Consider the following 27,115-nt stretch of genomic DNA (forward strand, 5'->3'; position numbering starts at 1 on the left):
TAGTTTACATAATTTAATTTATTTTAACATTACTTGATATGTAGTTTTATTTTAAGTCCCTACCATTATTATTTTCCTTGGGATAGTGTTGCAGTCCTAGTGAATGGCCATGTGGGGTTATGGACTTACTCAGGTTCTGAGCTGGGGTACATTTACAACCGCTGGGGGTCCTTTTTACTGTAGTAATATAGAAGAGGAGTTTGTGAATACCAATGGGTTTAATCTTTTGTGGGTGGGTGGGTGTCCCTCCCTATGCCCCTCTGTAACCCTCCCTTAAACCCTCCTTACACTTACATTAATTCTTCCACTTTAGTAGTAAGTATTCCCCATTTTCCAGCCACTTCTCTCTGTCCCTCCCACATTTACCTCTATAGAGCATACTAACCTGTGTGGATTTCTCTGTGCAGTAAAGATAGGAGAGGAAGGAGGACTAGACCTCCGTACATAGATATGTCAATAGGATTTTATGTATGTTAGTAGTACTATTATTATATCACTAAAATACTATAAAATGCACTCTATGAATAGGCCCCAAGGCATCCAGCGACAGTACAGTTAAGAAATGGCCGCCTTTTGGGTAATATGGCAGACTCAGAACAGCAAAATGGCTTAACCGTAGAACTATTGGGGGGGAGGCTAGAGAGACCATGGCAAGATGACCGCACTCTAGTGCAGCTCTGCTGTCTGGGCAACTAAATCCGTCAAATATCCTGCCATCTATTTATCCAGACCACGGGTAAATTAAGAAAATACATCAGGGTTACCCAGGGAACCTGCAGGACTCATTGGGGTGCGTCTGTGACCATCGAAATGGCAACTGAGACCTGTGCTGTGGCTGCTTGAAGCCAGTGACAGAGAGCCGTGCCATGTGATAGCTGAAAGGTGTGGCAGACAGCGGCAAATGCCAACGGGTATGCCGCAGGTCCTATTGCAGTAAATGTGAAAGTACTGCTGCCAGGGCTGAGAACAGAGGTGTGGACAAGGCAGGGTGAGACGCCGCGGGCATTGGAAATCAGCCACAAACATGCACCGGCCTGCGCGTGGCCGCAACTGTATGGGGATGTGGCCCTCGGCCGCTGGCGGGTTAATCAAGTAGTGGCCACTGCTGAGGGGAAGCCGGCGAGCTGCATGTATCAGAGGGTGCCTGATGAAGCCTGGACCTGAGAGAAGGAGGTAGTTTGGAGAATCTCTGTAGCCCTGCTGTGCACTTTGAGAAACAGTGAGGGAGTACCGCTGAAGAGGCAAAGCGCAACAGCTATAACACTGCAAACCCCCTGGACTCCAGTAATTGCTCAGTACTCTCCCAGACACTGAAGGGCTGCCCCCTAAATTCAGCACAGCGGCAGAGAGCACAATAAGTGACTGTCACCCTAAGGTAAGGGAGTCATCATAGACAATAAAGTACAATTGACCAATTAATCTGCTGCCAGGCATTATGCTGCACAGTCGGGCATTTAACAGAAAACGACCAGGGGGGGGTTCAGTTTTGACTCCATAAATACCACTATAAGAAAGGAGCAGGATACCAATATCCCCCAATGACATTGGTCTGTAAACCCCGCTTTGCACATGGTATTGAGATGAGTGCGTTTATAAGGCAGTGAGCACTGAGCCCCAATCAAGTGGACACCACGCCCCAAGAAGAGAGGAGGCAGTGAGCGCCAATCCCTGCAAAGCACAGTATTACCCAGCACGTCAGCACCCTTGTGTTGAACCACAACACGGGCATGCTACAGACAGCAGACAACATTTGTGAGGGGAACACATTTTTAGAGCAGTAGCAGTCCCTCCTCGACCATGGGGAAAGCGAACTGAAGTCAAACATGCCTCAATTGTGAATCTAGGTACTCCACCAAGTCACTGCAGGACACTTAGGTCAGGATGCTGTCCCACAAGGTGCGACCGCCCTGGAGGCTACCTTAATGGCCTTGCAACAAAGCCTCCAGTTCATCAACGGGAAAATTGATACCCTGAACATAAGAGTGGATCACATTTCAGCAAAGTTAGATAATCAGTAGACGCGTCTCAAGGCGGCAGAGCAGAGGATATCTACTACAGAGGATGAATTACAATCAGTGAGCACGAAATGCCTCAACATGGAGATGGTCCCAGCAGTCATTTAGGCCAACAAAAAAAAAATTGAGATTCAATTGAATGGCAATAATCTGCATATTACTGGAGTCCCGGAGTCGGCAAACACAGGCAAAATGGAGACCTACGTCGAACACATGATCACCACGGTCTTTGGTCCTGAAAATTTGTTGCATCTGCTAGTAATGGAGCGAGCACGCGGGTCACTCGTGGCATGGCCGCCTCCTGGAGAGCCTCCATGCCCAATCACAGCAAAATTATTGAATTATCGAGACCAAGACACCCTGCTCAGGGTGGCATGAGAAAAGAAGGACCTCGATCTTCAAGGAAATCTGATAGCATTTTATCCCGACTTTACGGCATACATGCCGCCCTTACGCCATGCTGTACCCGGCACATCTACGCATCGACCACAGCAGCACCCAGAGAGTTTTTACAAATCCTAAGGCAGCAAACGAGTTTCTCAGGACTCTCACTCCTCAGCAACAAGATCAGACTGTAGTGGAGAGCGATGAGAAGGGCATTTGATGCAATATACAAGCCTCAACTGTTTAACCGGATACATGGTCATCAGCCTGAGACATGCTTATGCTGATAAGTCTGGCAGGGTAAATGCTTCTCCTTGAGTAGCGGGCTTCCGATGCCAGTTCAACTTGTGATGGATGGCCACATTGTATTCTTCCCGGCCACATGCGCACCACAGGAGGAGACCTGTGAACCTGGCAGCCCTCATGAGGGTGCACCTCGAATTACTATGATAAGTAAACTGAGTTTGTGTTTTGTTCTGTAATGTTATGAAGTTTTATACACTGGGAGTGGTCTTTAGCAAGTTCTGGATGCTGAAGTTGGAGGGGGAGGAGTATATGTTAGTTGTTGCTGATGTCACCCATCAACTACCTACTACACTACTCACAATGGGCAAGATACACAATCTACCGAGCTACATGATTCTGCAGCCCAAATCCCGGGGATAACATGGCTCAACATGGAGGACACATTGCTCTACTGACCTGGAAATACGGGTGCTCAACAATCTGCGTAAAACCCAATTGGTGCTTTCCTATTTAGACCATTATAAAATAAAGATTGCTTTCTTACGGATGTACCATGTTACAACGCATACCATTACAACTACCTACTATTACAACGCGACCATTACAACGCATACCATTACAACGCATAGCGCTTTGAGGTGCTGGATAGTGGTAAGTATAATTTACTATTCTAACTCCAGTCCCCGTGGATACTAGGGAAGGTGTTGGATAGTAAATTATACTTATTCCCTATCCTAGAGCGCCCCCCAGCGCAATGCGTTGTAATGGTATGCGTTGTAAAAGTTGCGTTGTAATAGTAGGTAGTTGTAAAAGTTGTGTTGTAACAGGTGTATACCCTTTCTTACAGGAGACGCATTTGACATGCAGTACAGAACAAGCCATCGGCACTAGGTGGGCTGTGTATAGACTGGTGTCATCTTACTCATCTTACTCTAGAGGGGTCAATGATACTGGTGAAAAAAGGGGTTCGGTTTACAGTGATCCTCTCTGTTGTGGATGATCAGGGTCCTCTTGCAATTGGATAGGGTAGTTTATGGGGTACTCCAATTACTTTTGTCAACACTTACAGCCCGAATGTAGATAATCAGTTTTTTTATGTCCATTTGGCGCCATATCAACACCTTGTCCCCAATAAATATTGTCTGGGGAGGCGATCTCAACACTTTCAGGATCTCACAGTGGACCTGTCCACCGTGGCAGATTGGCATGGCAAGCAATCTGCCGGGGTAATACAGGTAGGATTTGAGGAATATGGGCTGGAGGATATCTGCCGGCTGCGACAACCAACAGTGCAGGAGGGAACATTCACTTCTTCAGTACATGGGTTGTGACCTATACTAGACTACTGGTTGATATCATCGAGATGTGCCCGTTGTCAGAGATCCCACACATGCCCAAAACACTTTCTGACCACGCACCAGTGAGGTTGAGTCTTTTGATCCCCACTATGACTCCTGCCCCAAATACATGGAGGTTCCAGGCAATGGCCCTACTGGACTCGATGTTCCGAGACGGGCACAGGTCAGCTATTATCACATTTTTCAAAACAAATGACAGCACAGTAGATGAGAAGGATATCTTATGAGAAGCATTGAAAGTCACAAATTGGGGTATCTGCATTAGCACACAGACAGGGGGCCCTAAAATCAATACACACTCAGCTACAAAAAGCTGAAGATGTTCTGCAGGCACTCAGGTGTGATTACAAGGGCAACCCAAGCCATGCCACCCTGGCTGCTATCAGGTAGAATGTCACCAAATTTCACAACCTAGGTACACAGAGTTGCAGTGTTTATCCAAGTGTCACCCTGCACGATCATACGGGGAGGGTGGTCGCCTAGGGCGCAGTCTAGCTGAAAATCTGAGAAAGCCAAACAGGAGGGACGACAAAGTAATGATAACTACCCTGCAGGAAAGCAAACACTATGATACACCCTCTATACTAACGGCTTTCAAACACTTCTACACCAGCCTGTACAGCACTCCTACATCTGCCATGGCAGATAAGATTTGGGGCCTATCTTGGAGATGTGGCATTAGCATGGCTATCCCCTGAACAGCGTGAACACTTAGCGCAGCCCATAACGATTGAAGAGGTCAAGGGATCTATATACACTCTCCCCAGTGGTAAAGCTTCGGGGTTAGATGGTATGAGTGATTAGTTCTATAAATAGTTTGCACATCTCTCCTTGCCCCACACTTATACTTCATATATGAGGAGGCATATCACATGCAGCAGTTACCCCCCCCCTCTCTGCTTAATGCTTTAATAGTGACTTTGTTGGAACTTGATAAAGTGCTTGAACATTGTAAGTTGTACATACCCCTACTCTAATCAATATCCATACAAAAATCTTAGCTAAAATTACAGCGACACTTCTTCAACCCTTACCCCCAAATTGGTGTTACCTGATCAGTCTGAGTTCATATCGTCCATATCCATAGATAATGTGAGCACTCTTTTGCCCTGTTGCATCAATTGGATATCTCCCTGCCAGCTGCGGCGGTCCTACTGGATGATGCAGACTCATTCAGTTCCATTGAATGAGGATACATGCTTACGGTCATGGCCCATATAGAGATGCCGGCAGCCTTCCTGCTTTGGCTACGTCTCTTGTGCACTAAGCCGGTAGCCCACATATGTAATAATGAGTATATATTTGAGGAACTTCCCATTGGTAGGGGAACAAGACAGGGGTGCCTCTTTTCCCCCTCTCTTATTTGCAGTAACACTACAGCCGCTAACTTGTTTCCTTAGACATCGGCATGCTGCATCAACACTCAATTTCTGACTGTGCCATCATAGTGTTTCTTTATATATAGATGGTATGGTGTTGTATGTTAGAGAGCCACCAGTGCACCTGTCAACTGTAATTTGGGGATACGTCCGGTTTTAAAATTACTCCGGTCTGAACATTAACTGATCGAAGTCAGTCATATTTCCTCTAACGCCTTACACCTTTGATACCGTCCCTCACGGTCGTCTTCTCTCAAGACTCCAGGAGATTGGACTGAGAGGGACGGTATTCAATTGGTTTGTGTCTTTTCTGTCTGGCCGCCAACAAGCAATCTAGGCCCCTCCCTTTTCGGCTACTGTTCCCCCGTTGAATGTGGGAGTTCCACAGGGTTCGGTATTGAGCCCCACTCTTTTTAATATTTATCTGTCTCCCCTGGTTGACCTGGTGGAATCTCATGGAGCCCGAATTGTATCCTATGCCGACGATACGCAGCCTCTCTTCACCTGCGACAAGAACACTGAGTTCGCCGGTAATTCCTTCAGGAGCTTCCTTGAGGCCGTCTTTTCTTGGTTTCAACAGAACCAGCTAAGATGCAACTCGGATAAGTCAGAGATTATTTTCTTTGGCTGCCCCCCTGACGCCCATTGGAAATCCTGGTGGCCTGCTGATATGCATCCTCCATCATCAGCCACCTCGTTGGCAAAGAATCTGGGTATAAAAAATTGATAACGGCTTAACCCTCAAACCCTAGATTCTTAATTTAGTCGGCCAGTGTTTTGCCCTGATACGAACCCTTAGGAAATTCCTTCCCTTTCTCTCCCATAGCCACAGGAGAATTACGGTTCAGGCATTGATCGGCTCTCGGCTTGATTACGCCAATGTACTCTATTTGGGCCTTCCGGATTACCTTGTTGCATGCCTCCAATCGGTTCAGAACTCGGCGGCCAGGGCCATTTTTGGCCTCAGCCGTAGGGCCCATACCTCAGCTCTCCTGAACTCGCTACATTGGCTGCCGGTGCGGAAACGTATCCATTTTAAGACTCTCACCATGGCCTTTAAATCCTTGCATGGTATTGGTGCTGTCTACTTAAAGAAAAGAGTCCAGTACTATTTTCCTTCTAGATCTCTTCGCTCGGCCTCGCAAGCATTGGCTATTGTCCCAGCCACCAAACGTGCGCGCATTGCTGGTCGTTCACACAGATTGCTGGCCCCGCAACTCTGGAACAAACTTCCCCTTTCCCTTAGGAAACTAGATAATCTGTTGTCCTTAACGAAAGGACTGAAGACTTGGCTTTTTGGCCTATAGTCTGTCTGCGTTTCTCTGGCCACTCATCTACAGATCTGTATAGCGCCGGGACACTCTGCCCGAGTAGCCGAGCGCTTTATAAGACACCCAATAACATAACATAACATAACCTTGGAGAGCTCTCTTGAGTTTCCACTGGTGTGGAGCATGGACCCTGTTGAATATTTGGGGATATGGGTCCATAGAGATCCTGACTTGGTAATCAGGTCTAATTATGGCAGGGCTGTCTCGACCCTGGAAGACCAGTTCTCCAGATGGACAAGGCTATCATTGTCGTTAGCAGATAGGATTGCAATCTTAAAAATGGTGGTTTGGCCGAAGTTTCTCTACTTATTTGTCAACATATACCCATTGTATTAGGGGCATGTTTTTTTTTTACTTAGGGCGCATCTGCTAGATATGTGCTAGGAAATAACCAAGTTGGGATACACTCACATTGCCTTACACATGCAGAGGTTTTAACACACCAGACTTCCACCTATATTACCTATGTGCACTGGCCCATTTTGCACAATACTGGTATGCACCGCAGGTGTATGCACCACACGTTGAAGTGGAACATGATGATGCCTTTCCTATTCCACTCCAGGCCCTACTGTCACATAAGAGGGAAGGGCTGGCACACACAGAAATCAACACGGTCCATACTATAACGACAGCCCGGTGGCTACTGGGAGATCAAGCAGGAAAACCCCCTTATATGCACTGGCGCTACCATTACGTTGCGACCCTGCAATATCGGTATCTAGGGAGAATACTGCACTGCAATTGCTCCCACGCGTGGGCCTGCATACTATGGGAGATGTCTACAATAATGGCTATTTTGTGACCCATGAGGAAATTTTACATACCCAACGCCACACCCCCATTACTGACGTTTACATACTTTAGCCTTCAGACTGGCCTGCGCAAATTCTGGCCTCAGTTTCAAGGGTAACCACCGACACTCAGAGCACTGGAGACGCTACTCACTACTTACACTCGTAGGCACCTGATCGCTAAACTAAACAACGAAGCGCATACAACAAACTGCATACTCATGATAAGGCACTCGAAGACCTGAATGCAGTGCTAGACATGCCTGTGGAAGTGACGGAATAGAGGTTTTACTGTGCGCAGCTGCATATCTTCACATCTAACTGAAATTTGTGAATAATACGTTTTAAACATGTGCACCAAATGCATTACACATTTGCCAAATTGTATAGATTTGGTCTAAGGACCGATACAAGATGTATCCGATGTGGGGCAGCAGAGCTGGATTTCCTACACCTAGTATGACATTGTGACTCCATTAGGTGCTATTGCGCTCAAATTACAGGGGCACAAACAGACAGGATGCTAGTGCAAGTGCACTATGATCCTAAAGTGTGCTTCCTCTGACTGGTTAAGAGCCTTCAACCCGCCAGTCATACATTTGTGTCTGTGGCTCTCTTGTTGGTAAAGAGGAGAGTGGCACTGCATTGGGGAAAACATATAATACCAACAAAAGGAAATGACTGCTGGATATGGCACACTGCAAGTCTCAATTGGAAATGTATGCGGAAGAACTACAGAGGCCTTCGAGACTTAAAGACATTTGGGGGCCTGTAACAGCATACCTGCTCTCCATGAGACATAGATGGTGACATATACTGAGAAATGCTAAACTTTGTATGGTAGGGGTCAATGATTGCATATGTAATTGTGTCTTGGTGTGGTAGGTGTGCTCAATTTCTGAATACAGGCCACTGGTGATTGTACTGGTAAAGTACTGTTTGATTGTGTTTTGTCTAAATACCAATAACATCAACTACAAAAAAAATAGATGTATTGGAGAAGAAAAGTCTGGACCTGCATGAGATGACGCATATCTACCTGGACCTGAGTGGCTCCATGCACTGCAAAAACAAAAGCTCCATCAGATGCAAAAGGAATCGTTGGCACATGTGTTTTACCCAGCCAAAATGAGGGCTAATGCTTGGGAAGTTACTTACTTTCTCGCAGTCAAGTGTTACTAGAAACTTTCTGGCACACCTGTAAAGGCAAATAAATGAGGCTGATGGGCTATTCCCACCTTGAAGAGCTTGACTTTAGAAGGATAAAGACGAGGACTATATATGACTTGCTACATGACTGTCTACCTGAAACTCTTTAGGGAGATGTGAGATATGCATATTGTTTTCAGAGTTTTGCTTTACCATTTATATCTGAATAGGAGTTCTTTTTGTAGTTTTACCTTACTTTTTCTTCTCTTCATGTGTTTATTTCTGCTCAGTGAGCTCTTGGTGCCTCTAAGTATACTTATGGAATACTGTATTAAAGATGTAGGACCTAATGTAGGACCGACGGCTGTCGGTTGTTTAACCAGCCGGGGAATCTGACGCAGTTTCAACGGGCTCAAGGAACCCCTTCGTCCAGTTGGAAAGCTCTCATAATCCCTTAAGGATGGCGTTTCCGCCGTCAAGATTATGATGTCGGTTTCCGACAGTCAATCCATGACGGCCTTTCTGATATGAATTGGCTATCGGAACCTGACTTTGAGGGGCCCCCAGCAGGGCTCTCTTCCCCCTGTCCCTCCACTGTTGGCCCTGGGAGCACCCATGGTGCCCTCCTAAATATCCCTGCACCGTGCCTGCCACACGGTGCAGGGATGTTTAAAAACGTACATTTTTCAACTGGAGCTTGTGCTGTGGGTGGTTTCAACCCGCTGCACAAGCTCCCATGGTGGCATTCTGATTGTGGAGGCTGAACCGCTGACCTATGGCTGGGTGGTTCCTTCCCCGAAACGGTGTCGGTCAGAGGCAACTCCAACAGACATCGTAATTAGGGCCACAGTGTTTCTACTATTATGAGTGTGCTTCTTTACCAGCTCATTTGGGTATGTGGTGGACAATTGAATTTTTAAAATCATCAGTAAAAAGATGTGAAATATGATCTTTCCAGAGTACCAGGTAGCTGTTGTACATGCCCTTGTCATCTTACAACTTGACTTTGGAAAAGGTGCGCAAAATACTTCACCATCCACACTTGCCTTCGTCAAGGCAATATTACACCCGATATCTGAAATTTTCACTGATGCAAAAATATTTGACTTCCACACGCTGATTCTACACGGTCAGCATTGACTACTATTGCCAACAAGGATCACATTTGGATTAAGTTTCCTTACTAACTCTTACACTTAAAACATCGAATATTTAGCACAAGAACTCCTAAGCCGAAATGTACGCAACTTCAAATAGCTTCCTTCTGTTTGAGTGTTCCTTAATTACAAATATATGTGCTTATTAATATGAATCAAATTGAAACGAAAATATTATGATTTAAAGAAATGTGATGATCTATGCTAACAAAGTCGCAACTAGGCCTAGGCTCCATTTTTTTTACAACATTGCTGCAGTTTCTTAATGTTCACTGCGTGTTAATATTTTCACGTTGACACTGCACGCAGCAAAATATGCACTTTTAGTTTTGGATTTAATGTCTTTCTCATCCTGCTATATACACAGTTTTGCATTCATTCTGACGTTTTTTTCATTCTTAATGAAACTAGTTTGTTCTACATCTCGGGGTGATACTAGGTTAGAAGGGGCGAATCAATATTCATGTAGTGTGATAGTTTAGGATGGTAGGGTTATATTACGTTTTTTAGTGCTGAAGTGTGAATGGTTGAGTTTGTTTGCACCATGCTGACACTGCTATTTCCATCGTTCTCTGTGGTGATGTTGGCTATATAAACCTTCTAATTTGCAGGTGAGCCCGACACTTTTGGGTTTACTACTAAATATGCTGCTGATTCTCTGTTGATTTGCTGCACTGTTTGGGCTTTGTGCATTTTGCAGATACTGCTTAATGCTGCATGCTATTTTAAACTCCGAGAACCTTCATGGCAATTGATTTCCATGTCCTTTGATTGATTTATTGAAACAAGACTGCTGCTGTATTTTTTAGTCTCCTTGTATTGCACTTTAGTATTTTGATAAACCTTCATGGTTTTCCTACATTTCTGATCTCAAACTAACTTTTTGAATCAGTCTTCATTATTGACTGTATTTTGAAATGCTTCTTGAATCTTGTCTTTAGACACATATTGCTTCATCTTATCTCAAGAACAACACTGTTAGATCTGCGGGTCTCTAGTTGGCAATGATATTCACCTTTCTCCAAATAGGGACCCTAACTTCTAAGTTAGGATAAGGGGATTACACTCCCAGATAACCCCTGCTCACCCCCTTGGTAGCTTGCACGAGCAGACAGGCTTATCTCATAGGCAGTGTGTTAAGAATTAGTGAATATACACAGTAATACAGTGAAAACACTACAGATGGGACACAACACAGGTTTTATAAAAATAAGTATTCTTTATATAGACTTAACACAAGACCACAAACAACAAAAATCCACAATACTGTACTTAAAGTTGACTTAAAGATGGTAAAAGTTACTTAGTTCAAATTGATGAAAAATGCGACAAAGTTCTCAACAGAGTACCTGGATGCGTAACGCAAAGTGAACAAAAGGCTCGCAAAAGGGGAGATGCGTCGGTTCCGTGATCGGGGGAAATGATGCTTCGTGCCTCAATGCGTGCGCAGAGTAAGGGTTGCGTCGTGATAATTACCGGTGCGGGGTTGATGTGTAGGTTCTTGGCTTGGTCCGGTTGCGATGCACAAGATGGCGCCTCGATGCGATGCGATGATCTTGGTGCGATGCGAGAAGATGGCGCCCTTGATGCGACGATGCAATGATGCTGCGATGATGATGCGTAGGCGCCCTGGCAGGCTTGCAACGACTCTGTACTTTTGAGCCGCGACAGGCCCTGCGACACGCTTCTCCGGTGATGCGAGGGCGACCCTCTCGGTGGCGTCACGCTTCACCGGTTATGCGACAGCAGGCAGCTTTCGGCGAAGACACGCTTTCAGGATGCACGTTTCTCCGGCGGTGCGACGATTTCAGCTGTGGTGTGCTATACACACCAGGGCATGTCCTACCTTATACTTACAATGCACCCTGCCCTTGGGCCTACCATAGTGGTGTCTGATATGAAGAAAAGGGAAGGTTTAGGGACTGGCAAGTGGGTGCACTTGCCACGTTGACATGGCAGTACTAGACTGCACACAGGCTTTGCAATGGCAGGCCTGAGACACACTTTACAAGCTGCTTTTGTGGGTGGCACAACCACTGCTGCAAGCCCACCAACAACATTTGATTTACAAGCCCTGGGCGCACACGGTGCACTGTACTAGGGTCTGACAAGTAAATCAAATAACCCAATCATGGAATCACTAATTAGTACATCAATTTAATTAGGGAGCACTTGCACTGTGGCACTGAATACCAGTGGCACAGTGCCCAAAGCATATAACCAGCAAAAACATATCAAAAACAGAGGAGGCAATCCGACAAAATGGAAGGGAGACTCACGCCAATGATGCCAGGTCTAACAAACACTATCCCTGACCTTGCATATAGGTGCTATATTTTTCATGCAGATTATATGAGTGACAGTGCCCACACTTCTTACACTCTCTTGCACAGAAGCACTCCTTGTCTAAAGCTGTGCCCATAGCCTGAAATTTTGTGCCCCTTGTTATTAGAACAACACCGAACTTTCTTGTGTTGAGGATGCTCCTAAAATCTCACATTCAACGTCTTTACTTAAACAAATTACAGTTCCTCATTTATTCCAAACAATTCATTTTTTTGACCCAGTGTTTACCAGATTCTTTTGTTTTTTCCTAGGAAATGCTCCTATTCTATCACCACATATTTTACTTTGTTACCAAGGCTTTTGTGATGCAATCCAGTATTTTTTAAGGTACCCTAACACTCTTTGTGGTACAGAAATGCAGTTTTAACTGTTATAACAAATAAAGAACCATGTGCAGGGTAATACATGTGTTTCATTCTTAACACAGGTCCAGTGAAGGATCCAGGGAAATGAATGCAGAGTGGTGACCAAGACTTTCTCTTGCCATGGCCCATATTTTCAACTTTTTTATACTTGTTTTCAAGTACCTACCATGGAGGCGGATGTCCCATGTTGTTGTTACGGGCTCATATTAGTGGAATCTTTCAAATTAAATCCACTGTTCACCCTATTTCTTAATGGACTGTTGGACCGGACCTCCTTGGTGTGGTTTTTCCCCAAAACTTTTTGCCTCCCAGCCTCCGGTTTTGCTGACTTCATATTTGCGTGCTAAAGGACTCCATATATTACCACTGCCTACCAGTGCTAAAGTGCTTCTGCTCTCTCCTTTAAACATTCTTAAATTGGCTTACCCCCCAATCACAACATCTAATTTGCTTTTAAGTCTTTAGAACCATGGTCCAATCTGTGCCCAGGGCCTGTAAATTAAATGCTACTCGTAGGCCAGCAGCACTGCTTCTGCTACCCACTTAAGTAGCCCTTTAAAGATGTTTCAGGCCTGCCATTGGCGCCTGTGTGTGCAGTTTTAAACTGTCATTTCATTGTGGCAAAATAAACCTTTTTCCAGCCTGAACCATCCTTTTTAATTTCCATGTCATTGGTGTTTCAGTACTGCAAGGCCTACCTCTCCCATAGGATAACATTGTGTTACATTCTTACATTTAATAAGTGATAACTTTCGATTAGGAGCAGGTAGACAGGTTGACTTTGGTATCTAAAGAATTGTAATTCAAAACTCTCTTTAATGGTAAAGTTGGATTTTCAATCACAATTCTGAAAATACCACTTTTAGAACATTGGCACATTATTGTCCTAACTATTTGGTGCCTGAGCCTGGATCACATGACTAATGTAGCTGGCAGGTTGGTCTTTGTGTATTGCTGTCAGACTGTGAGGCAAAGGGAAGATAGATGTTGGCATTATGGGCCACTCTCGGTTGATGAGGGGGAGGAGCTGTCACCTACCACACTTGCACATCTCAAAGGCTCGTCCTGAGCACTCTCACAAAGGATTTGACACTGGTCGTTTGTTATCCCAGACAAGCTGGGGCCAGGGCAGTGAGGAAGGAGATGCCTGATACCTCAGGGAGTGGAAAGCTCTAGAAGGTTCCCCTACTTCAAAGTGGGCACCAGGTACAAATGTTGGACCCTTAGACCCAGCTCTTCAGTGCACATCTTGGCCTGTGGGGAAACTTAGAAGAAGGACTGCTGCTTAGCAAGAACGACTGCCACACTGCTGCCCTACTAGCTGAGTGAAGGTCTGGACCTGCTTCTTGAATCCAGGACCACCAGAGTGACTTGAAGGGCTAATTGGCTGTCCTCCTGACCAGATCCTCTGGGACACAAGGTTCCCACCATCTTGAACCCAGCACTCCTGCTCTGCCTGCTGTGAGTCCTAATCTCCCAAGTGGTGCTACCCAAGTGGGCCTGAGGGGCTCTGTAAGCCCAACTGTGATTTCAGCTGAACGTATTCATAGGAGGGGCAGTGCAACGCATCGTCAACCAGAAACTCTGCATCGGAGTGGCTGCTGGACACATTGCCTCTCCAGTCTCCGCATTGAGACTGCTCTGTGGGTCGTCTCCAGTACAGGACTTTGTATCACTGCCTGCAGCCTTCTTGGAACCGCCACAGCGTGATGCATGCCTTCATATCGCAAGCCCCTCGTAGACCGCATCCTCAATGAGGATGCAGGACTCTGCATCACAAGCCCAGCAGCTTCTTCTGAACCAGCTAACGCAAGATGCATCTCGATGCAGGACTTTGCATCGTTAGTCCCTTATTGACTGCATCTTTGATGATGACACAGAACCTTGCAGCACAGCTGTGCAACTCCTAGGAATCGCTGGTGCGCGACACATACTCGGCATGGGGCTCTACACCGATCTGCAATGCTCTGCAACCAGGATTTAAAGGACTCTTGTTCAGTGGGCCTAACTGGTTCCCTGTAGCCAGCCCACGGTCAGTCTGAACTTGAGACTTGTCCCTGCCCAGCTCGAACAGATAAACACAGTTGGCGCTTTGTACTTTTTGGTGCTATTGTCACTTAAATCTTAAAAATTGTATATCTCTGGTTTTAATGTTTGGATTTATGTCATTTTGGTCTTAAATTATTTATGAAATGTTACTCTGTTTTTCTAAATTGGTGTGTGATTTTTCTTGTGTTGTGTTTAACTTTATTACTGTTTATGTGTTGCATAAATATTTTACACATTGCTCCCAAGTCAAGCCTGAGTGTTTTTGTGCCAAGCTACCAGAGGGATAAACACTGGTTAATTAAAGGTTGCGTGTGACTTCACCCTAACAAAGAATTGTGGTTTCACCTCCCTCTACCAGTAAATCAATTTGTGACATGTACCTGATGAAATACACTGGAATGCACCTTACCCTGTGTAAAAATCTATACAAAGAGGGCCATCCTAATTTTTTTGATATATTAAGCTCAGCCATTGGTTGACTGTTTCATTCACCACTTTCATTAGCTATTGGTTGGTTTTACCTGTCATGCAACATGGAACTTTGCCATTCCGCAGATGTAATAAGGTATGTGTCCGTGTCATAGGTGCAATGGGATGAGTCCTTCTAGAGGGGCATATTCTTCTTTGCTTTGTGTTGCGTGCAAAATAAACATGCATTGCAAGTGGGAGAGTGTGTTCTGTGTCCAGAGGCATCTTGTAACCTTTAGTAAACTGCACTCACCTTTTCATCTTATACTCCCACCTTGCACCAAGCACTCACCCATTCCATTCCATACCATCCTCCTGTACTTCTGCACCTTATAGTGCCTATCATCGCTTCAGTTGAACCAACGGGGGTTCAGCAAGCTTCATGACTATACAATGCAGGAAGAACTATAGCACGGAGACCACTTCCTATACATCATAGCTTGTAGTGTAGTTCCTATTTTCCCTATACGCCCTGCGCATTGGAATAACATAAACAGCAGTAAAGACGTAGGACTGCGGTCTTCTAGGTCTCTACTGACTATGTTAGACTTAATTGGGTTTGTACCAGCTAGCTCAGAGGTCACTGGAAACTTTCTTGACTGAATAGAAAGTGATCAGCTTCCCTGGCTCAGACAAGAAGGGATTCAGTTTTCCAACAACCGCATTAACATGACAACTTTGCTCCTCAGAATAAGAGTCAATTTCTAGAGTCGTGTGAAACAATAGACAGCTATTTCACTCAGTCAGTTGTGCAGAATTACTTTCACCAGGATGCAGAGAATAGAGAGACGGGCGCTTTCAATAAAAGGTATTATTTATTGAACAGTCTTCCTTCTCATGCAAGACAAATGAATTGCCACAATTGCAAGACTTGTTATTATAAAAAGTGCGTACAGTAAAAGTAGTATTACGAAATAATACTGTAAAAGCATTGATAAGGTTTCTTAGCCATACAATAGTTAAAATGAATAAAATATATACATTCATATATACATTTGGCTAACGTCCTCAACTGGTGCTTCTAACTACGCCTACCCCAGTGTACCTGACCTAAGCCTAATACGTGGGAGGGAGTAAGTAAGTAGCAGTTTAAGTTAAGTTGGTTTTGCCAAGGGTTTGCTTCAAGAATTCTCTCTAAGGCTTTAGTCAGCACCGTACCTCTGGAATAGAATGTTGGAGTTCTGGTATCTCCTCTCAGGGCTTGATATTCCAGTTACCCGCAAGGGTAGGCTGGAAACGCCGGAGCTGGATTTTCTCGGCAGGAGAAAATACAGCGTCTTTCTCAGCGCGTAAAGGAGGAGGGGCAGCGTCCGTGGGCTTCTCGCATCTGCTGGGCTCTCTGCAAGGGACAGCTGTTCTGCTCCAGTATTCACCACCACCGTGTTTGCTTAAGGCAACATTGGTATTATTTATACCTGAAAGGTGCCGAATTTGACGTAGGTTTTTGGACATAAGACGTCAATAAAGATGTCACTAAGAACTGGTCGTTCTTACAGTGCTCGCAAGAGTTCTATTACTAATCAAAACAAAGCAAGCAGGGCTTTCCCAGGTTGCTGGTGGTTTGAGCTGTCGAAAGAACTCGGTGTGTTATCTAGGAATTTAAGGAAGTGGCTTCTGCTGTGTCATGTACTGTAATGAGCTGCAGAGACGAGTTACTGAAATATCGCTCTGATCGTTTATGCCATTATATGGATATCTATTGATTATAGCTGTATAGGGGCATGAGGTCAAAATATTGATCGGGGTCCTAGATAGAACACAACAAGCTGATGCCCTCTTGACCATAGATGAAGATGACCCCTGCCTCCTGATGTTGCTAGACCTCTCAGCTGCCTTCAACACAGTTCGCCATCCCGCCCTCATACTCTCCATGGAGTCTCCAATGTAATTCAACAGCAGTTTCCTTCACTGTTTCTCCGCCTATCTTTCCAATATGCTCCAGTTTGTTCACATAGGTAACTCAAAGTCACAATCACCCCTATCACCTGTGGAGTTCCCAGGATTTCATTTTGTCTCATGCCATCTTCAGCCTTTACATGGAACTGTTTGGTGACTTACTCATGGAAAACAGCATTCAAGCAGGCCCGGACTGCCCGTAGCGGGCACCGGGCAATCGCCCGGTGCACCGCACGGGTGGGGGCGGGTTTTGGGCGCCGGGGGCCGATTTTGTCACAGGGCCGTTTTTGCAGCATAACTGCAAAATCGGCCCTGTAACAAAATCGTCCGAAAACCGGCCCTGGCAAAGAGGTTGGCGGCACCCCCAACCCCCGGTGGAGGGGAGGCGAGCACTTTCCCAGGGCCGGTTTTGTTTCCCAGTCCGGCCCTGCATCCACGTTTATTAATATGCTGATGATACACAAATCTGCTTGAAAGTGTCCTCCGATTCGGGCATCCTATGCCTCAAACACTGCTTGCACATCATCCAGACCTGAAGGTCCAGTGCCCTCCTGAAGCTCAACCTACCCAAGACAAAATTCCTGTTACTTGCCAAGAACAACAAACAAGATACAATACTGCACTGGCTAAATGACATTAGCCTTGACTGCTTAGAACACCAACTTTCACCTAATGCCAAGTCTCTTGGGATCTTTCTGGACACAAACTCACTTTCAAGAAACACATTGCCAAAGAAACTAAGATCACCTTGTACCAGCTCTCTGTTTTAAAGCCAATCAACATGTTCTTCCAGAAAGTGACTATAGCACCTCTGTTCAAGCCTCTGTTCAAGCCCTTGTACTCTTGCATCTGGATGGCGGTCATTCTCTACTCATGACCTCTCAGCTGCCATTCTTAGGCCCCTAAGGATGGCATCTGAGAGGCCATGAGTAGATAATTACCACTATCCAGATACACGCTGCAGCCATGTCTTGTCCAGGGCCGGAAGCAATATGATCACATCACCCCAACTTGGAATTCCATTGGCTCCCCTTGCCGGCTCGCTCCTTTTCCAAAACCCAGTTGCATCGTTTACAAACTCATCATGACCAGATCCTCCAGTTATCTTGCAGACAAACTCACCATCTCTGGTGGTTCTCAGCACACCCACACCCAGGACACCATCTGACTGCAGACTAAGAAGTGTAAAAAAGAAAAAAACAAGAGATCAGCAGCCTGATTCATGAAATCCGGAATCTGCGATTCTCAATTAGCGATTAACTGCGAATTGCAATTGAGAAATCGCAGAACGGAATTCATGATGTTTTGCGATAAAAAAAAGAGATTTGCACGCGGCCGCAAAAGCCGTTTGCGATTGCAGAAAAATCTCAATTTCCGGCTACATCCGTGTCGGAATTGCGATATCGCAAATAGCGATATCGCTAATTGCGAGATCGCAAAAAGCGAGATCGGGAAAACGGGAAGTCGCATTTCGAGCACAGTGATGACATCACAACCAGGAAGCAGACAGTTCTCACCCCCATTCACCACAGTGAGGCAGACCTCGAGTCAGCAACTGGGAGAGCTCCTGCAATTCTGCTTGGATTTCTACTGTGATACTACACTGCAGCAATGTCTGAGGATGCAGTTCCTGGGTCCAGCAACACCACAGGGCGGAAGAGAAAGTTAAAGTTCTCCGAGCAGGAGCTGGAGCACTTATTAGAAGGGGTGGTGGCCAACCACTCCAAACTGTTTGGGAAGGACTATAGGAGGGTGCCCGAGCAGGAAAAATGCAGGATCTGGCAGGGTATAGCGTCCACGGTGAACTCTGTGGGTGTGGCCGATAGGTCACTGGACGAACTCAAGAAACGCTGGTACGACCTCCGAGGTCGTGCCAAAGAGAAGGTAGCTGAGAGGCTTGGAGAGTCCCTGGGCACTGGAGGGGGAGGACCTACAGTCCCTCCAAACACCCCCTTGGAGGATCAAGTAGAAGACACGCTGGAGACTGAGGCGTGCATCGGAGTGACTCGTCTGGACTCATCCCGCCCCACCCAAGACATCCAAGGTAAGTGGCATGCGACTGCGACCCTGTCCCCTATGAATGGCCATGACCATATAGCCTCCCATAATGTTCCATAGTCATGCCATTGTTGCACATCAGGTAATGCCCTAAAGCATTGTGGGACATGTAGTGTGGCCACAATGTAGAAGTACCACAATGCAGCCAGACAGGTTTCAAAGTACGCAAAGCCATAGGCAGTCAGGTAATGTCACCCAGCATGCATGTAGCAACTGCACGTGTGACAGATACATGCAACTAATGAACGTCCACTTCCCCTCACAGGTGGCGCAGACAGCAGCGACAGCGAGAGGCTGCAAATAGATGAGGAGGCACAGGATGAGGAGGAGGTGCCGCCACATACACAGCCTCCAGCCCCTGCCGCAGCAACAACTCCTGCAGCCAGGTCCACCACCAGGGTGCCTCCTGCGTCTGGCGCAGCAACTACTCCCGCAGCCAGGCCCACTACTAGTGTGCCCCCAGCCTCTGCCGCTGCAACTACTTCCGCAGCCAGGCCCACTACCAGTGTGCCTCCAGCCCCTGCCGCACCAGCAACGCCTACCGTGACACCACCAGCAGCTGGTGCTTCAACATCAGGGCCCCCGACAGCGGCAACACAGAGGCCACCCACTGTGTCAGGCCAGCAGAGCAGGCGTGGCAGGTCTCGCCTGCAGAGCAATGCGGCTATCACCAGGAGGGGGAATGGACAGCGGCTGGCGAGAATGAGCGTGGAGCGACGCATGCTCCGTATACATCAGCTGCAGGCACACCGGCAAGGTGCCATACAGCTTCAGCTGTACAACATTGGCCGCAATGTGGCCGGAGTGGGGGACCGGATGGACCGCATGACGGCAGCCATGGCAGGTGTGGGGGAGGGAATGGCCCGCATGAATGCTGCCATGGAGGCCAACACTGCTGCAATGACATTGCAGCGCAACGCAGCCCGCCGCTGCCACCCTCAGCTATTGACCCGGCTGACGGCCTACACCAGGTCCAATTATGTAACAGGCAATGCCACCTCACAGTTATCGCGCCGGTCCCTTGCGCAGCAGCACCAGCTCATCCAGTGCTGCGAGGATGTGGCCAGGGTCCTTGAGCACCTGACCACTGCCGTGACAGCACTGCACCCTCCTCTACCTGCCACTGTTGGGGGTGATGATGCCAGGGAGGGGACATCGAGTGTGAGCAGCCACTCTGCCTCACACGTAGGGGCACTCAGACGTAGCACCAGGCCCACTGTAGGAACACGTGCCTTGGATGAGGAAGAGCTGCAGAGGCGCTTGGGTGGTTCGCGCAGGAGGTGCACATGACTTCATAGGACTTGTACAGGCACAGGCTGCGCATAAGCCTGGCCTGTGTATTGGACACAGCAGTATGCTGGAATACTGTTAGCAATGGCAAGATTGAAACTGGTACCACTATTGTGAATGAAACAATAATATTTAATTTAGCTTCACACATTGGCGTTGTGTCATTATTACATTTTGCATGCAAATGTGATTTGTGGGGTGAGGGTAGAAGGTGCACTAGAAACTGTTCAGTGTGATGTGGTTGCGACGTCTGTGGCCTTCAGCTGGGTTCTCCCCGCGTGCATGGCGCGCATGTGCAGGTGGCCGGTCGTCCCCTTCCGATTCACTGCCAGAGATGACGACCGGTATCCGGCGCTTGGTAGCAATGTTGTGTAGGATAGCACACACAGCCACAATGCGGCAGCACACTTCAGGACTGTAGTACATGGCCCCACCTGTCTTGTGACGTATGCGGAATCTGCTCTTCAGTAGGCCAAAAGTTCTCTCTATGCAATTCCTTGTGCGTATATGTGATACGTTGTAACGCCGTTGCTGTGGTGTAGCAGGGTTGAGGTATGGGGTGAGGAGGTATTCACGCAGGGCGTAGCCACTGTCACCTGAATGAGAGGAGCAGAGGGTGAGTGCCTGTGCAGCGCAGCTACTTAATCGCAATGTGACATTGTGGGCAAAGTGTACTTACCAAGTAGGTGTCCTTCCCCGAAGTCTCCCCTGACCAGTCGTGTGTGGAGGCCGCTGTGCCGGAATATGAATGAGTCATGTGTACACCCCGGGTACTGGGCCACTATGTCCGTGATGTATGTCTTTGCATTGCAGACCATCTGGATGTTGAGGGAGTGGTAGGACTTGCGATTGCGGTACATGTACTCCGTAGCAGCCAGTCAATGCATCCTATCACGTGTGGGAAACGGGCGACATTGTAGAATTGTAGTTTGGTCTCATCCAATTCCTGTTGGCTGGTGGGAAATTTGATGTGGTGATGTAGCTGGGTCAGCATTGCGTCAAGGAAACTACGTAGGCAGCGGGACATGGTGGGCTGGGATATCCCCCAGCTGCCGCAACTATCCCCTGGAAGCTCCCAGAGGCCAGGAGGTGCAGGCTACACAATACCTGGACATGTGTTGGGACGGCATTGGTCCGCTTTGTTGGGTGCTGCATCAGGGGGTCAAGGTCCTGTATTAGCTTGATGATCATAGCCCCATTCAGACGGTACTTTGCGTAGATTTGCTCTCTGGTTTGGCCCAGCAGGGTGACCCGCTGGCGGAATATCCTTTCCTGGATTCTGCGTCTCCTCCTTGCTGCTCGCTGTAGCCTTCGCCGCCTGACCACCATGTACATTCCTGGCATTGTGAAACTCCATCTGCTGATGCTGCTTCTCCTTAAGTGTGTTTGGTCAGGCCTGCACCAGTTACTGATTGGCCAACGGTTTTTCAATTTTTTTTTTATATGGGTTTGATGGTTACCACCTGCTTTGGGCTGTCCTTAAATTGCGCCTCGCAAAATGCGATTTTGGGGTTTTTCGCTATTTGCGATTTTTCATGTATACCGATTGCGAGTAATGTGCGATTTCGCAATTATTTTCGCAGGATCCGTGAAATCTCGCTATTTCCGATCCACAAATGGTCTCCGGCCGGGATTCTGCGAATATTTATGCGAATTCGCAAATCTGTGTTTGCGAATTCGCAAATTCCATGGTGAATTCCGATTATGGGAATTGCGCCCGCGATAGCATTTTCGCAGCTATTGCGAGCGCAATTTTGCTTCATGAATCAGGCTGCAGGCCTTTTCCATCTATGCACCCATGATCTCGAACCTTGTCCTGTATCCATCAGCCCCACCCCAATACGACTCCAATTTAGGAAAGAGTTGACTACCTAACTCTTTAAAGAAGACTTCATCCATCACAATACATTAACCGTCCACAACCCAGCTTCCTCTCCTATTACTCGTTGACTTTATGCTTGTCTTTTACCAAGTACAGCGTTCAGCTGCCTTTTGCCCTGGTTCATGCTATAGAAATGCCATATAAACACATACATATATGCAACATAGGCAGCAAAGCCCAAACTCCCCTAACATGAAGAATAGTTATGCAGCATAGTGAGTTCCCTTTCCCTCAAATTACAGGTTTAACAAGAGGAGCTTCAATGCCATTTCCCCCAAAAGTGTGACAAAACCATTATTTTCTACTACCCATATGCCACCTGTTTTGTGTATTACTCACGTTTTCAAACTTCTATTCAATATGTACCTCAAAATCCTCTTTCCGTGTGAAATTATCAAATGCACATTCCACCGATTTTTTAAATACACAACAGAGCAGTACAGTACCCCCGTAACAGTGTATGCAAATGTAACTACTTTTAAGCTGACTTTTACTCAATGTGTGTTAATTTGCTAAATTCCCTCTACGTTGCGTCAGAAAAAACATTCCACATATTTAAGAAAATATGCATTAATATTTTATAACATGTGCAACACACATCAATTGTACTTCGTTCTCCATTAATGTTTTTATGTGTAAATCGCATATTAATGTCTTGTATACAAAGAAAATGCCCATCCTGTTGAATTTGTCAGTGCGTATTTGATCTTGCTTAGTCGTCTAACTCCTCCACCTCGAATCAGTGGCGTCACAGGGCAAGGGTCACCAGAGATATGATGACTAGGCAAAGTGTTTTTTAAAACCTCATCCGGTCAGTTTAAAATGCATTTAAGATCTCCAATGCGGTTGCATGTGTAAGGTCGTGAAGTTCTTTAGAAAATCACCCTCACCCCTTTTTACTCCTCCCAAAAGTAAGGCTTTTTGAACATATCAACATGGTGACCAAATTATGGGTTAAAGTCCAAATATGTTAAAGTGCAAGCATTTGTTATCAGGTTTGTAAACTAGCTCAGTCCTGGAAACCTTGTGGTGATAACAGTTTCTTTTTACACAGAAAGAAGAAAGAAAGAAAACAAATGAAAACCTGATACTTAGGAGTGCGGTACTGAGAAGCAAAAAGGAAAGAAGCAGTCTTGTGTAAGTAACCTTTACATTGGTTTTATTGTGAAATTTACGAACAGTCTCAACCGCCAGAAATATGCCTTGCAATATGTGTCATGGAGGTTGGATGGCGTGGGCGCTCCATTCTGCACGCGACTCTCTTGGTTGCCTTTGTTTTCCCCTGCTTCCCGTACGCACGTGTAAGCTAGTATATAAAAAGGGGCGTTCTACCTTCAAAAACGTGGATTTATTTTTAACATATTTTTCACAAATCGCTGTTAGAACTATTGGCATTACCGCAGAGTATATCATAAATACAACCAGTAACAGACATACTTTTCAGCTACAGCGTTAACCATCTTGGTTTTTGGAACATCATATAGACAGGTGTTCTTATTTGTTTATGTGTGTTTTTTAACTGATTGGGCATCCTTACCAGAAATGTTATTTCACCAGGATTAGACTAGTGGCACATCAACATTGGCAGTGATGGGCCTAGACTGAGAAACGAATGGTAGGGGAAGGGAAAGAGAGGACAGGACATTGCTGAGTGGCCCAGGGCAGTGGATGTGTAGGACCAGTATTTCAGTGCTGGGAAGCAGCGACGTACATTGCGAATAAAATAGAATGTGAACCAAGTGGAGCCCTTGGTTCTCATGCAGGGAGGTGGCATATTACAAATACACCAAAGAAGATTGCTTAGAGAAACAGAGACCAGCCAGGCAAGTGCTCTGCTGGTGGTGCCCACCTAAAATTGTATGCAAGAGTCTGTCATAACTGCAGAATAGTGCTGGAAAGTAGTGTTGGCGGATGTGTCGTGCAGATTTGAGAAATTTGGAGAAATGGAAATCTGCATATTTCTGTGGATGCCTGATTGAAATGAGATCAAGGAATGGTTTTTGGAAAGATGGAGTGTCAGTATGCCTGATAGAACTATCTGGGACTTTGTAGAACAAGAGTAGTAGAAAGACATGCTGATATTTGGCAAAGGTGGTAGGTGTCTGAGGAAGTTTTAAAGCAGGAGGTAGCTGGATTTATGGAAGCAGGGATGTGTGCTTGTTGCAGTGTAGTAAATGGGTTAATATGTTAGCCGTATAGTGAATTACCATTAAGGACATATTTTGATTGCAGATGGAATTAAAAAAGGTAGGAGCAGGAGCAGGAAGTCACATAAGGGAAGAGATGAGTATCTGGACGGTAAAAGGGGGAGAAGAAAAAGCGAGGGAGTGACAATTGGCTGTGACAGAGAAGTCAAGATTCTAGGTTTTTAGGAGAAGGCTGAGAGTGCGGTGTTAGTGAAAGTAAACTGAAAGTCTGAAGGGTCTTAGCCAAGTGGTAAGAAGATGTGCAAAGAAGACATACTTAAGTGGATGTAGAGGAAAAGTGCATCTTAAAGATTGTATACCGTAACATATATAAAAGTTGTATGTTGTTTGTATTAAAGCTTATTTAGAGTGGTAAATATTAGGCAGTTCCCTAATGACAGCAGGCAGTGAGTATCATGAATCAGTGGTAGGAGTGTGTCCCAATCACTGAGTAGCGAATGTAAAATATCTGCCATCAGGATGTCTTCCTGCCCTCCCTCATTTCCTGAACAAAAGAATTTCAACATGCGCTACTCTTTCTTCCAGCCATCTTTCACTTGGTCCATCAGAAGACGTCCCCATCTATTTCCTGTTTTTCTCCTGTGAGACAGGGTCGGGTATAGCTCTTTACCTTGCTTGTCTTGTGAGAAGTGTCTTTTACTATAGTTTCCAATGTGTGACCTTATGCTGATCAACACATTCATTTTCCAGCCATCTTTCACTTGGTCCATCAGAAGACGTCCCCATCTATTTCCTGTTTTTCTCCTGTGAGACAGGGTCGGGTATAGCTCTTTACCTTGCTTGTCTTGTGAGAAGTGTCTTTTACTATAGTTTCCAATGTGTGACCTTATGCTGATCAACACATTCATTTTGTTTATGGATTTTCAGCCATTCGATTAATTACAGAAATCTACTCTATGCCTCTCTCGTCTTCCGCTTACATTATGCATGCCACTCACTGCTCTTTTCTCACCATTTAACAATTGCCAACAACCGTTCTCTGTGTCTTATTTGTACTCAGTCTGCATTGCCGTACTCGGAAATGTATCTTGTTGAGGTAATTATTGTTTTGCCTGCCTAGAGATGACACTAGGGTGATTTGGATAGTAAATGTAATCTTGAAGTGCAAAGATGATGGCTTGGTACAGCTGTGAATTATGTTGCTCTTCTGCGGGAGAAAAGTAAAAGTTGGTGTCACCACGTGTCATCTGTGGAGCCAGACTTGGGTCCTAAACACAATAATGTTTCATCGGGATCCGGAGGTCACTCTGCGCAGTTTGAGGGTGCTTGCCTTGATGGGCTTTGTGAGCCATTGGGGGCTTATCTCTGTGTACACTACCTGGCAGTGTTTGGATTGGTAATGGCTCTGTGGTAGTGATAGCTGTAGTAGACTTTATTGCAGCAGTGATATTTTTGCTGACTTTAATTGGGATTCAAACTGGCTGTCTTGAATAATGAGTTTTTAATGACACCATATCACACAGGCCAGATTTGTGGAGTATTTCCTTAAAAAAATACACAGTCGACTACAATATTTTAATCAACAGTATGGTGGAGGCTGGCCTATAATGACTTTCCTTGAAGTTAATTAAATTGTTTTTGGCAAATCGCACTCAGGGCATCATGCAAATTCCTCTGCAAAATCAATGCCATAGATTGTGGTATTGCTCAAGGCTCTTTATTATCCCCTCACGTATTCAATTTATTTGTTAAACTACTTATCCGATCATGTATATTAAGAGGTTACAGACTCTGTAATTATGATGATGGTACTCAATTATTGATTGGTTTAGATGAAACATCAGCTTCCCAAATTAAATTTCATAACACAGTGTGCTTTATTGGGGATTCAATGGGCTCCAGTAACTCTGAAGTTAAAACACAGATAAAATAGACATTGTTATATTAAATACAAAGACGAATCTTCTAAATTGACTATACAGAAAAGGGACTGATACCCGAGCCAAAAACCTCAGTCAAATGCCTGGGAGGTCTCATGGATAGCCATCTAACCATGAAACGTCAGGTTGTACGCCAGAGGGGTGTCTGTATGGGTAGCCCCCCGGATTCCCATTCCAGCTGTGCAGTCAAGTTGCTGATGTAGCAGGACAATATTTGCTTCTAAATGGTACACTAGATGGGTGGGAAATATGTATAGTTAACATATAAGAACCCAACACTGAAGACAATCAATTCTTTGCGGACCTGGATACTAAACTCCTACCATATGTTGGACTCCCTTTCATCTGGGTGGGAGATACGCTGCAGATATGATAGGAGCGCTGTAGGGCTTCTTGGATACAAACTGGAACACTGCTCAGCCAGACATAGTCGGGCATACTTAAGGTGGTTGTTAAAGGTGAGAGCTTTACCAAGACATACAGCAATAGGAGGAAACTGGAGCAAGAACTGAAGGAGGGAGAGGACCTTCTTGCCGACTGGAAAGACGGGCGCTGGGATGGGTGGCGGGAGATGTGGGACTGACAGAGGCGCATAGATGAGTCGCGACCATCTAGGACAGACTGGACTGCCATGTCCAAATAGACTATAGACAGCAACTCCACCGCAAGGGTGATCGGTCGGAGAGCATACTGGCCTGGCTACTCAAACTTGAAAGATTCCCGCTGCAAATTCTCGCCCTACGTGGGACGGATGGCGGACTGGCTGTTGAACAGTCCGCGATTAATTCGCTGCTATGAGACCACTTGGGAGGAGTGTATTCGTCCTTGGTGAATGTTGAAGCTCCGGTAGTGGCTTTTTGG

General features: G+C 45.9%; 1 protein-coding gene across 2 annotated transcripts in view; it reads left to right on the plus strand.

Moving 5' to 3' along the window:
* CDKL5 (cyclin dependent kinase like 5) overlaps positions 1-27,115 on the plus strand; it is a 1,270,306-nt gene that overhangs the window by 224,100 nt on the left and 1,019,091 nt on the right. For both annotated transcript variants that reach the window (XM_086934269.1, XM_086934270.1), the window contains exon 2: positions 23,222-23,304. The gene's annotated coding sequence lies outside the window, so the exon portion shown is untranslated. The remainder of the gene's footprint in view (positions 1-23,221; positions 23,305-27,115) is intronic.

Source organism: Lissotriton vulgaris, chromosome 8 (genome assembly GCF_964263255.1).
Source record: "Lissotriton vulgaris chromosome 8, aLisVul1.2, whole genome shotgun sequence".
NCBI lineage: Eukaryota > Metazoa > Chordata > Amphibia > Caudata > Salamandridae > Lissotriton > Lissotriton vulgaris.